The sequence below is a fragment of the Gossypium hirsutum genome, chromosome D10 (genome assembly GCF_007990345.1).
Source record: "Gossypium hirsutum isolate 1008001.06 chromosome D10, Gossypium_hirsutum_v2.1, whole genome shotgun sequence".
Taxonomy (NCBI): domain Eukaryota; kingdom Viridiplantae; phylum Streptophyta; class Magnoliopsida; order Malvales; family Malvaceae; genus Gossypium; species Gossypium hirsutum.
This window is the reverse complement of record NC_053446.1, coordinates 50,422,520-50,435,585: the sequence shown is the minus strand read 5'-3', so window position 1 is coordinate 50,435,585 and position 13,066 is coordinate 50,422,520.

Genomic DNA, 13,066 nt, shown 5'->3' with positions numbered 1-13,066 from the left:
CAATAAAAATATAAATATCATAATAAAGTAAAGTTTAAGTTTAGTGGTAAAAATAATATTTTATTAATTTAAATAACATGGGTTCATCACATGCTAATTTTTTTATTTTTTTAAATAAAAATACTAAATACTCATGTATAATATAACTTCTTTTAATTATGAAAGAATATTTCTGTCATTTTTCTAACCGAATTAATATCCAGTTAACTCGTAACATCAACTAGCTTAAATAATAGTATAGATACTATCATATTTGCATATAAAATAATTCGAGTCTTATAATTGATTTATATTTTAATGGTTCCATATCCTACATAATTGTTTCAATGATTTTTAATTTTAAAAAATAATTTTTAATAGAAATATATTAAAATATTTTTTATAAATAAAATAAAATATTATAAGTATGAAATTTTCTTTAATATAATCTTGAAAAGTTATTATGTTTTGAAAGTTATATTTTATTTCATTAAATTTAATTTCACAATAATTTATACGTTAATTATTTACATTTTTTAATTGACTTACATCTTATCTTTATAAGACTTAGTCTTTTCCCACAACTTCTATGATAATTTTGATCATGCATCCAAGGCAGTACAATTCTAAGTTCAAATAAACTTAGTGAGATTCTGTGAAACAGTGTAACAACAATATTTCAAAGTCTTCAAGAAAATTTAAGGCAGAGATTTCAAACTCCCTGTTTATCCTAAACTTTCCACAAATTTCACTGGCTAGGTTGATGCCTTGCCCTTTTCCATAGCTCACCGATGGTAGACTTATTTTCTATCTTAAACATAAGCACACTCTTTAAAATAATAGTTCTCTATGGTACTGGCCTGATTTCACCTCATTCTAATTTCCTTTATACCTTAAAAAGCTTAACTCTCAAAATTATCCCTACACCTGGATATAAAGTTCGTTGTCTACCACTGGTAGCCTTCCATTTATGTTCTCTTTAAATTCAGATCCTTACCCTTTAGTTCATCCAATACTAGAATAAACTGAGGATTTTCCACCTTAACACTTCCACTAGTCCAAACTCATAGTACTAAACATGTTGAGAAGCCAACTGAATGGATACCCCATCAACTTGATGGGTTCGTACTTTACAATCTAACCCTAAGCTACTAGTTCACATTGTTTCCAATCTTTTGAAAAATTGGGTTTAATAGATAACTCATATCGATAATTACCCTCCGCTACTTTTCGACGGACTGTCCGCCCAAGGTAGCCCTTGGTAGACTTTTTTTGCAACCCCATGTGATTTATCTGGCGTTACCTAGTCCTGGTCGAACATTCTCGCCCCTATAAGTTCCAGATAAACTCTACCAGTCAGACTGTTCAAGCAATCATTATCTCTAAGTAAACCTCGATGGACTTACTCGTCTCTGGCTGCCCTTTCTACCCGCGAATCCTTAGATTTAGTGTCAGCTTGAGCATCTCATTATCACTTCAATTCTTGTTTATTAGCAGTTTTGTAGACAAGTCCCAACTAATATTTCATACCTCGGTGTAGTTTTTCCTTCCTAGTTACTCATCATCGTTAACGACCGCATATTCCTACTTCTTTTCTGTAAAAATTTGGTGGATTCTTGACTATCTCGCTTACCCACGATCTCAAATGCACCATACATCCAATCATACTACTCTCCATGTGAGTTATACAACGTTCTTCTTTTCTTTATCCTGTCATCTTTCTAGTTCTCTATCCTGGCGAACATTTATTTATTGCCATAGACGAGCTATGGTCTTACATATGTAACCCCATGTTTAATGTCCTGATAGACTACACATGTTGTCATAGTCAAGCTATGATCTTACACATTTAACCCTATGCTTAATGTCCTAGTAGACTCTATTGGTTGTCATAGTTGATTTATGGTCTTACATATGTAACCCCATGTTTAATGTCCTGATAGACTACACATGTTGTCATAGTCAAGCTATGATCTTACACATTTAACCCTATGCTTAATGTCCTAGTAGACTCTATTGGTTGTCATAGTCGATTTATGGTCTTACACCTTAAACCTCTTTTAAGGTGTTGGCCCGAAAGACCTAATAATCATTTCCATGGTGTCGCCCTGAAGGACCTTACTGTCATCGTAATGTCACTCCATAGAGCCAATAGACCATCATCACAGTGTTGCTCTTGCAAGCCAGTTAATCACATTTCACGATGCAACCAAACTCTTTTAAATTCCCTAACAATCCACCCATTCCACTATTTCACCAATTATTCTTAACTTTATCTACCCCGTCAAGGTAAAATACCTTTGTACTCTGCATACATTATAATCGTGCATCTTTTCGTCAATTTGCAACCATATAACATTCAAGAAATACACTTGCAACTATATCCATACGCAACTTACTTATCCTCCATATTCATACACAACCAAGGTTTTAGACACAACTAAAAGTAGCCATTGATGTGGTTCAAGCAAGCAACACAACATCAGCAATCACCCAAAAGTCAAGTGTAGAGGCTCACCTTGCTTCCTCTATCCTAAAAAACTTAGCTTGCCCAAATTCTAGAGCCTCATTTATCCTGAAAGCTAAGTATAGCAACCATTTATCGGTTAATTCAAAGGTATTCAAACCTTAAAAACCTAGAATCCATAATTATGTAGAAACTTTTTAGAAATCTTACTTCTCTTCCCTCTAATCCACGAGTATAGGGAAGCTTAGGGCTTACCAGTTTATCGAATTCTCAGCTTCCCAGATTCAAACCTCACATTTACCACCTCATGTAGAGCTTTCTCAAACCTCTTCTTCTTCTTCAGAGTAACCAAAGAAGATGTTGCAGATGAGAAAAATATTATTAGCTAAATTCAAGAGAGTTCTTTCCTCTCCACACACAAATATTGATAGCAGAAGTTTGCATGGTCTTCTTAGTTCATTTTACCCAATCACTACTAATTATTTTGTCTCCCACTAGGGAGATAGCCAGTTCAAATCTAATTGAACCAAAATTGAGACCTAACTAAACACAGTTCAACCACTAAAATTTTTAATTTTTGGGTAAGCCCATCAATTCGCCAGTCCATTCAATTAAATCCTAACTTTCCTTTAATTTTGGGACTTAAGAGAAAATTGGGTGTGACAAAGATCCCTTGTTTAGAATGAGCAACCTCAATCCCAAGGAAATAGTTTAACCTTCCCAAGTCCTTAAGCTCAAATTCTCTGGTCAAATGTTGTCATAGGATTTGCTTCGCTTTCTCATCATTCTCGGTCATAATAATGTCATCTACATCGATTATCAAAGCGGTAACTCCTCCTAAAACCAAGTGTTGATGAATAGAGTGTTGTCTCCTTTGATTTCTCTATATCCCATAGCTAGCATCGTCTCAGTTTACCTTTTAAACCAAGTACGAGGTGATTATTTCAAGCCATATGAAGCTTTCTTTAATTCTCTTACTTTGTTCCCTTTGACTCCTCCAAATCCAAGCAAAATGCTCATATATATTCCTTCCTCAAAGTCTCCATAAATTTTAGCTTTGGTTTTCAAATATTTTGATATAACAAACTTAATTATAATTTCCCCTAATAAAAATTTGCATAAATTATTTCAGAAATATTCAAATATATTTTCAAGTGTTACAAACACAAAAACAAAGTTTCTAAATAACTTAAACATTCTACAAAAGCTTTTGAGCACCCCCAAGTCCTTTATGATGCTTCTAAGCCTCTTTTTCAAGTTTCCCCAGCAATGGCTCGAGACACAAAGCTATATCTCTCGAGGCACATGAACTATGAATGTAAAATGTTTCTAGGGAAGCATTGTCTTGAGATAAAACACAGGCTATGTCTAGAGACATAAGCCTATTCTTCTCATTGCAATCAAACATCCAAGCTAAGGTGAGCTTTAAATGAGCCCTATCTCTAGACAATCGAGAAATTGTCTCGAGACATATGGCAAATTGTCTCAAGATTTTAGGCTCCAACAATCATATTTTTTCTTTTTTCTTGACACAAGGGTTATATGTCTCATGACATATTGTCACGAGCTCATTAAATGCGCGAAATAAATTTTTCCAACGGTTAGAAACACCCTTCACTGGCTCCAAACATCCAAAAATCAATTAAAGGATATAGATTCGAGTCAAGAACACTTGAATACAAAAGAGAAGAACATCCAAGTATTGAAATAAATAGAAAAGCCTCAAATTCTTTTATTTTTCATTTTCTCTTGTACATATCTCTAAGTGCTTATTCTTGTATCTATTTATCATTCTTAGTTTCATTCTTTGAGAGATCTTAATAGTTGTAAACACACACATTTGAGAGGTTTTCATTGTTTACAACTTTTCCTGTACTTGCAAAAAGCTACTTAAGGTTTTATAACCTTAAATAATTTGTAAAGGCTTATAGTTGAGCCTTGTGAAAGCTAAAGGGTTCTAGTTTAGCCACAAAAACTAGGGGGAAGATTCTATCTCAGCCTTGTGTAAAATATAGGAATTGTAAAGGTTATACCTTTTCATTGAACGGTAATAATTCAAGTATAGTGAATTGGTAAATCCTTGGTTGAGCTATACCAAGGTAGTAAAGGTACGTAACTGGGGTCGAACAACTACAAATTGAATTGTCCAAGCTTTTCTTCCATTTCCTCATTATTTAGAAAAGTTTGAAAAGAATTTTAAAATACTAATTCACCCCCTTCTCTTGGTATTTTTAGGTCTAACAATGAATAAAATCATTCTTGACATTATACTACTATAATTCCCAATTAAAACAGGTTGCTAGTGACAACAAGATTCTCATCGTGTTCATTTTTGCAACCTATTTAAATTTTTCTTACTAATCAACTTCTTATGTCTATGTGTAACCCTTAGCAACAAGTCTTACTTTGTAATGTTCCAATGACCACTCAACTTTAAATTTCTAAGAGAACACCCATTTACATCCAAGTTCTTTTTTCACATTTGGTAGGCCAACTTCTTCCTATATTTTATTCTTTTCTAAGGCATACATTTCAACTCTTATCGTTTCCCTCTGTTCTTTCTTAAATAATGCTTTTGATAAAGTGTTTGGAATAGCAATTTCTTTTAGACTTGTAAGAAAGTTCCTATGGGATGGTGATAATTTTTTAAAGAATAGTGGGATAAAGGGTATATAGTTCATTTTGTACATTCATGGGTTTATTTTCTCAAAAATGTGGGTAAATCATGATCACTACATTGAGTTTCAATAAGTAGCTCAATAATTAAGGGTGGAATAGATTCAGGTTTAAGCCGTGTTAACCTCAATTTCAAAAATTGAGTTGGATGATTAAGCTTGTGTCGGATCAAAGCGTAAGCCTTTTTCCCCTTGAGTACACATTCTCATACATGTTATCCTATACTAGAGAAATAATTGGAAAAGATACAAGGTTATCAAAAAGATTTTCAACAATCGAAGGATCAAGTATAAACACTAGGTCAATTATAGGAGATTCAGACATAGATTGACTAGGAGGTGACTTTCGCATGGGTTGAATGGAAATTTCATGTAGAAAGAAATCCTCATCTTCCATAATAGATGACTCCCTCTAAAGATAAGGAAGTCAAGTATGGTTTGTCTTCTACAAATATGATTGAAAACACTTATAACCCTTTTAAGTAGACGAGTAACCAAGAAACACACATTTAATGGCTCTAGGATCTAACATGCCTCGATTATGGATATGAACAAAGGAAGTGCAACCAAAGATGTAACAATCTGTCCAATGGTGTTGGGAACAGTGGTGTCAAGACCATAATTTTGATGTGTTAGTCTGTAAATATTAATTATTTAATATTTACAAGGTCATTAGTGTCATTTTAAAATTTGGTTCAGAAATTTTGATGTTTGATTAGTTAATTAAAGAAAAAGGACAAAAGCATAAAAAGTGCAAAAGTCAATCGCTATGAGTTTAAAAGTTCTAATTGAATAAAAAAAGCATATTTAAATGGTATAATATGGAAATTAATTCATTTCTTAAGCTAGTGACTGGCTATGTACTTGTTAATTGTGTTTTATAATTTAAAATGTTTATTAAATTAATATTAACGTAATTAAAATAATAAAACATAAAGAAACATGTATCATCTTCCTCATTTCTCTCATACACCACCAAAAACACCATTTTTATACATTGAAAGCTTCGTCCAAGCAAAGTCTCTTGTATGTAAGCTAAATTCTCACCCATTTTCCATGAATTTTATGTTTTTGAGATTGTTGTAACTTAATCTATCTAGCCTAGGGACTATTTTGAACTACTGTCAAAGATTTGAAAATTTTCCATTGATTTTTTTAAAGTTTTCTTAATGTTTATGTTTGATTTTAAAGTTTAATATTGAAATAGGAATATTTTGTAAAATGATTTTGTATAGTTTTTAAGTTTAAGGACTAAATTGAAAGTATGTTAAATTTGACATGGTTTTCTTGTAAAATTTTAGAATTAGAGGGTTGACTAGGGATGGAACTAAATTCAACACAATAGATTTAAGGATTAATTGTGAAAATAAGATTGTTTCAATTTTAGGGGCTAAATTGAATAAATTGTGAAAAATGTTAATAAAGAAGTCATATGCATTAAATGGATTGTTATAAAGTATTTAGGATTGATAATTGAAATAAATTATCATATAGATCAAAAATCGATAGAAAATCGTGGAAAGGAGAAAATTACTTACTAGTCTCCGATATTGTTATCTCTGCATTTTAGCCCTGGTAAGTTCATATGGTTTAGTTTAGTATAATTTCAAATGTTATATTGATTTGAGAGTTGTGTTTTTTTTAATATATATGTATAATTGATTTTTCATAAAATAATACAAGGTGAGAAAGTAATCGAATTGTGAAGTGTTATACGATGTTATATATCGAGCCCAAATGAACATAGGATAGGATGCAATTGGCACGCCAATAGGTTATTTTGTGCGTTATACACGTTTGACTTGTGATGAGATGATGATTCTTGACTTGTTATTATTATACACTGAATATACCGGAGTCCAACATGTGTTGCAGATTACCGAGTTATATTTACAGTGATTCTGGCGTGTTTCTAGGGGTTGATCTAAAGCCTGCGAGCTTTGCACTTGGTGCCTAGGTGTGTTTTTGAAGGGATGCTAGCCTACAGGCTAGGCACTTGGTGCCCAAGCATGTTCTTGGTTGGATTGGCTCGATTGAGCATTCTGGTGTGTCTTGGGTGGTTAATCGCATATCTGTATCTGTTTATATCATTCATCGGGCATATTTTCAATGGTTAAATGACATGTTGATGATATGTATTTGATATTTTGTTGTGATGCCTTGTTGATGACTTGTATATGTTTTCATGATTTTCAATACTATATCGTGACTTGGTAAATAATATCATAAGAATAAGATGATTAAATCCTCGTATATATGAAACTCACCTATTCAATGATTGCGGATGATAGGGTTAATGTTAGCAAATGAGACAAGATAAATGTTAGCAAATGAACTTGTTAATTATTAAACTATGAATATACGATAAGTTATATTGTTTCACCCAATGAACTTACTAAGCTCGTTGAAGCTTACTCTTGTCGTTTTTCTTGTAGATATCATTTTGCGAAACCGGGTAATTAGATCAAGTGGAAGATCGCACTATCCAACTATAATGCTCTAAATAATTTAAGTCTATTTTTGTAAAATCTAACATAAATGCGCATATGCTTCAGTGGTTAAGTGCTCTGGGTGTGTGCGTGTGAGGTCTGGGGTTCAAGTTCCATGTTTGGAATTTTTTTTTTATTTTAGATCCAAGCCTTACCCTTGTTGAGTGGTATTTTATAAAATTGTTTGTTAATCCATATCAGAATGAGCTTGCTGGTTCGAGTGGTAAGGAGTTAGTATGTTAGAGGTCCTGTGTTCAAGTCCCTGTATGAGCATGGATGTTAATTTTTGGTTCTGGTTGGCTAAGAGAGTTTGGGTGGTCGTGAAATTTTGAGTTGGTTGGGTTGTTGGTGGATGTAGTAGAATAGTTCCAAATTAAATCTTATTTTATTTTATTTTGTTATTTTTCTCTCTCTCCAAAGCTTTTGACGTCTTCTTCTCCAATTCTTATTTTTCCAAAGGTTTTCTTTTTGATTTCAACTTTCTTTGATTTATGTTCGTTGTTCGGTTGTTCAATCCCTGTGTATTGGGTTATATAATCCCTACTCGTTCTGTGGTAGGTAAATATCCTTGAAGTTTTGGGTTATTGAGAACCGTTTTCGAGAATAGTAATGTGGTTTTCTTGTGTAGGTGTTATTCAAGGGGATCAAAACTTGTCTTCCACCGTGTAGTGTGTTTGGGCTATCATATCTATTTTGGTAACTGATCGAACCTTCGTTGGATAGATTAATGCTTCGATAATTGGAATTGATCAAGTGTTTGGTGTTGTTCTTAGGTTTCAGGAGCCTTAGGATCGTTTCACAGCAAAAACAAACCAAGTTCCCAAAACGTAGAAAATTAGGTTTCAGAAAAAGCCAAAAAAGTGTTCTGTCGATGCCACATGGACATGTGCCTGGCCGCATGGTTGGCCGTGTGCGAGACACGGTCGTGTTTCTAACGAAGGTGCGACTGTGCACAAGACACAGCCGTGTGATGGTGTGAGTGTGGCCCTGTAGGCCACACGGGCTAGGCCAAGTTGGGCGTGTGGGCCACACGGGAGTGTTGGCCCACACAGGCATGCCACATGAGAGTGTGGGTTTTTGGCCATGCTGTGTGGGCCACACAGGCAAGGCCAATCTAGGTGTATAGGCCACATGGGCTTGTGGGCCCACACAGGCATGTGAGCCCATAATTTTGAAATATTCCCTAAGGTCACACGAGTCGTTCCAATCGACTGTAGGCCTACCGTAAGGTCTGTAAGGACTAACCAAACCCTAAATTATGTGATATGATATTCTGATAGTCTGCTTTGAGTAGGACATTGTTATGCATGTCTGATTATTCTATTATATATATAAATATATGTCATTTGTATGCAAACATGTTAAGCATACTATTTCTGTATATGTATATTGTATTCATGATTGGGGTGGGAACCGTATATGTGGAAGAAGTGATCTATATAGTAACCTTCATCTATATTCTGGCAGCTTGACTGCATATTCTCTATTAGATGTCGTAATGATACTATATGGTGTGTAGGGATGGGTGGGTGTTTTTAACCCTACATAGAGTGATGGGACGGTCGGAGATGGTGTGTAGAGGATAGGGGTAGGATTTTGTATATCTGATCTCCATATCTGATTTTGTTATCTGTATCTGAAATATATTTAAGTCTGAATCTGTATCTGACTGTATATGTGATTTACGTATGTATAACATGTCTATTTCTGTGGGTTACACACTGAGTTTATGAAAACTCACTTCTATTGTTTGTTCTATACAAGTAATCCTCAGACTTAGGCGGATCGGTGCAGTAGAGTCTCACGGTGACCACAAACTTGTGAACTAGTTTTAATCAATGGTTTTTTTTTAATTATGGATTATTTTTAGGTGTTTTATAACTAAGGGACTCTCCAGACTGTTTGGTTTTACTTTGAATTTGGATTTTCGTTTTAACATTTTATTTGCAACGATTAGCTAAAAACATGGTTTTTACTACAACAAAGGTTTCTGAAAATATGAACAGGATTTTCAAATATAATTATTTCTATGACTTCCGCTGTAAATTATGTTTTGGTAAATCAAATAATTAAATAACTCTTTCAGTAATAGTTTTAAACGAATATGGTTTACTTGAATGATTTATCGAAACCACTTAGTTTTCAAAACCCTTCTTCGTGACATCTCCGGATTCAACCATAACGTCTAGGCTGGGTTCGGGTTGTTACACCAACTATCTTTTGATAGATATAGAAAACATTTATTTTGAGATATGTGGCATGTAATAGGAGTATCTTGTATTTTTTTATAATTGTTTTTATAAGTGGTATATTTTGTGCTTGTGTATAAGTTGAGTGTTTTTGGTAAATGATGTAGTGGATCATAGCTTGGTTTAGAGATTTGAAAGTGATATTTGCTTGATATGTGATGAATGAAATGCATATAGATGAATTTAATGTGATAAGTAATATTTTAATAGATAATACTTTGGTTGGAGTTATTGTGAATACTATGAATTGGTATATGGATGATTTTCTTTTGGTAGCTAATATGTGGTACATATGTTTTGGCAAGTAATGATTGAATTATGGTACATTGTCATCTTATATGACCTTATTGAGTTAGACTTGAACTTGATAGAGATTAAAGTTGAATGTTAGACTTGAATGTTGTTTCTGATGGTGCCTTATGGAATAGTGATTAGAATTAGGTAAATGACATATTTTTGTATGTTTTGTTTTTTTTTTGTAATTTGAAAATGTTGAATGATTGATTAATGGAATACTTATGGTCTCAGTAACCATAGAATGGTATGACTTGCATTTGAAGGTACACTTAAGTTTACATGGGTTGAAACATGGCCTGACACACAGCAATGTACCATACACGAATATATGGCACAGTCGTGTGGTCTGTGTGATTTAGTTATCAATTAGCACACATGGCGACTCTTCACCCACACAGTTTTAGTCCTCAAACACGGTTGAACAATACAGCCATGTCCCATAGCACCACATGGCCTGGCCACACGGTTGTGTGACCCCTATTTTCTGTTTTTACCATACTTTTCTGTTTTGTTTCGAATTAGTCCCTGCTTGTTTCTAAATTGATTCTAGAGTTTCATAAACTCGATTTAAGTCCCATTTTTGTATGATTAGCATGATATCAAATGTTTATTTATGAATGATTCATTAAATTCTATTTTAAGTTAAAACTGTATATTCTTGACTTGTTAATAGTCTTAACATCCCGTAACCCTAATCTGGTGATGAAGACGGGCGAGGAGTGTTACAAAAGATCTTAGGGGTGAGACCATTTGAGCGACGAAAGTCACGAAAAAAAAGGTAGAAAGTAAGTCAATTTATGATATAATAAGTGAAAGTCAGAATTGTCTTTCCCCCAATATTCTTTTAGGACATGATGATGAAATAAGAGGGCCCTAGTAAAGTTTAATAGATGACCATTTTTTTCTCTCAGTGATGTTATTTTGTTGAGGTGTGTTAACACAACAAACTCATGAATATTTCCCTCTTTTTGAAAGAAGGGAGATAAAACTTGGTTAAAATAGTCTTTGGCATTGTCAAATCTAAACTACTTTATTTGGGTACCAAACTGATTTTGAATCATTACATTAAAACTTATTTGAAAAAAAAATTAAAGTTTGCCTTAATCATATACATAAGATTGAACAAAAAAAAACAATTAGGGTAAACTACACCTAAGATAACTAAACTAATAGTAAGTTTACATTTTGGTCACTCAACTTCAAAAAGTTACAAAATGGTCACCAAACTATTCGAAAGTTTTCATTTAAGTCATTGGTAGTTAAAATCATTATTATATGGCCTTCTTTGTTCGTGCCACTTGTACCAATCAAAAGCTCTCATTTCCCTTCTCTTTTATTTTTTAGCTTTTTCCATAAAACAACTTTGAACATCACAAATCTACAATACAAAATCCAAACAACTTTTTTTCTCCAATTGATGGGCATCAAAACCACCAAAAATAATTCCTACAATAAAATAACTCTAAATAGTAATAAAGAGTAATAGGGTCGAGTCCATAAGGATTTGATATTATGACCAACTTCTATGTTTTTCTTATGAAAAGAATTTTAGTCAAGTCGATAATCGTGGCAAAATTTGTGCCCACGACTCCAAACGGACCTGCTGAAAAATAAATTAAATAAATTAGGGGAGTTGGCAATTTCTAGAAATTAAATAATTAAGATAGTAGAAATAATCAAATAAATGGATCAAAAGTAAAATTAAATTGGAAAATGAATTTGAGTTTTGATAACAGAAAAAGTAAGCTTTAGCCCTAGACTCGGTGAATTTTGATCTCTAAACCAATCCTCGAAAATTAGTCTTCTCCCCAAAATAATAAGTTGCTTATAACAGCTAAGAATGTCCTAACCGCCAATTCTTCCTCTCGTAGTCCTCTAGTAGTTTGTCCCGGTACGACCTGCAAATCAACTCTTATTGATTATTCACCGAGATACACGTGTTCTAGATTAAAGATTCCGACAGCCTTGTGCTATGAAGAACCCAACTTGAATTCACGCCCTCAACCCCGTAGGACGTTTAAACCCGATCACCATCTCCCTTGGCTTGTTCTCGAAGATCCAACCACAGCACGGCCAACTCGTTTCCCCAACTGTCTGCCAACACGACTCTAACCCAATGTTCTTTTTAATTTGAAATCAAGTTAACTGTAAGGGATGAATTTGTCAATCCCGATATTCAGGAAAAATAATGAATACCGATTGGAAGGATTTTTAGTACGAATACGTATCTCATGATTCTTGTCCAAAAAGAATATCGGCCTAAAGCTAAGTTAGAATTTAGTGAAGCATGAAATTAATCGTGCTTTGGTTGGTTATGGAGTGGATTTGAATGAAAAATGGTGAAAGTTGGAAATAGAAGGGATTTGGAAAGCAATTAAACTAATTTGCAAAGAAACAAGCAAATATAAATGGAATGGCAGTATGCTACATGCATAAAATTGGAAGGGAAAAAATGGTTTAATTTAATTGCTGAAGCAAATTCAAGTCTCTCTGTAAGCTACCACAAATGCCCTATTTATATACAAATTATTTATTAAATTTGGTCAACTACCCATTACACAAAATTAGAATTAAATAAAAATAAAATTAGATTTTCTTCTTATTTTAGCTTTTACAAGGTCAAAAGCAATCTACTAAGTTCTTGACTATTTCCAAGTTTCTGATTAGTCCCCACTTTATTGACTGTGCTACAAATTAGTCCTTTTCGTCTCGTTTTTTACTCATAGCATCCCAATTGCATTCCTGACAGGATTAAAACATAAAACCATTAATTTAGCAGTGATCAATTCAAGAATTAATAGATTTAAACACAAAAAATCATGTAAATTTAACATCTTATGAAATCCCCCTACTTAGCCTACGCTTGCCCTCAAGCATACTGTAAGTTCCTACAACAGACACTATCCATTA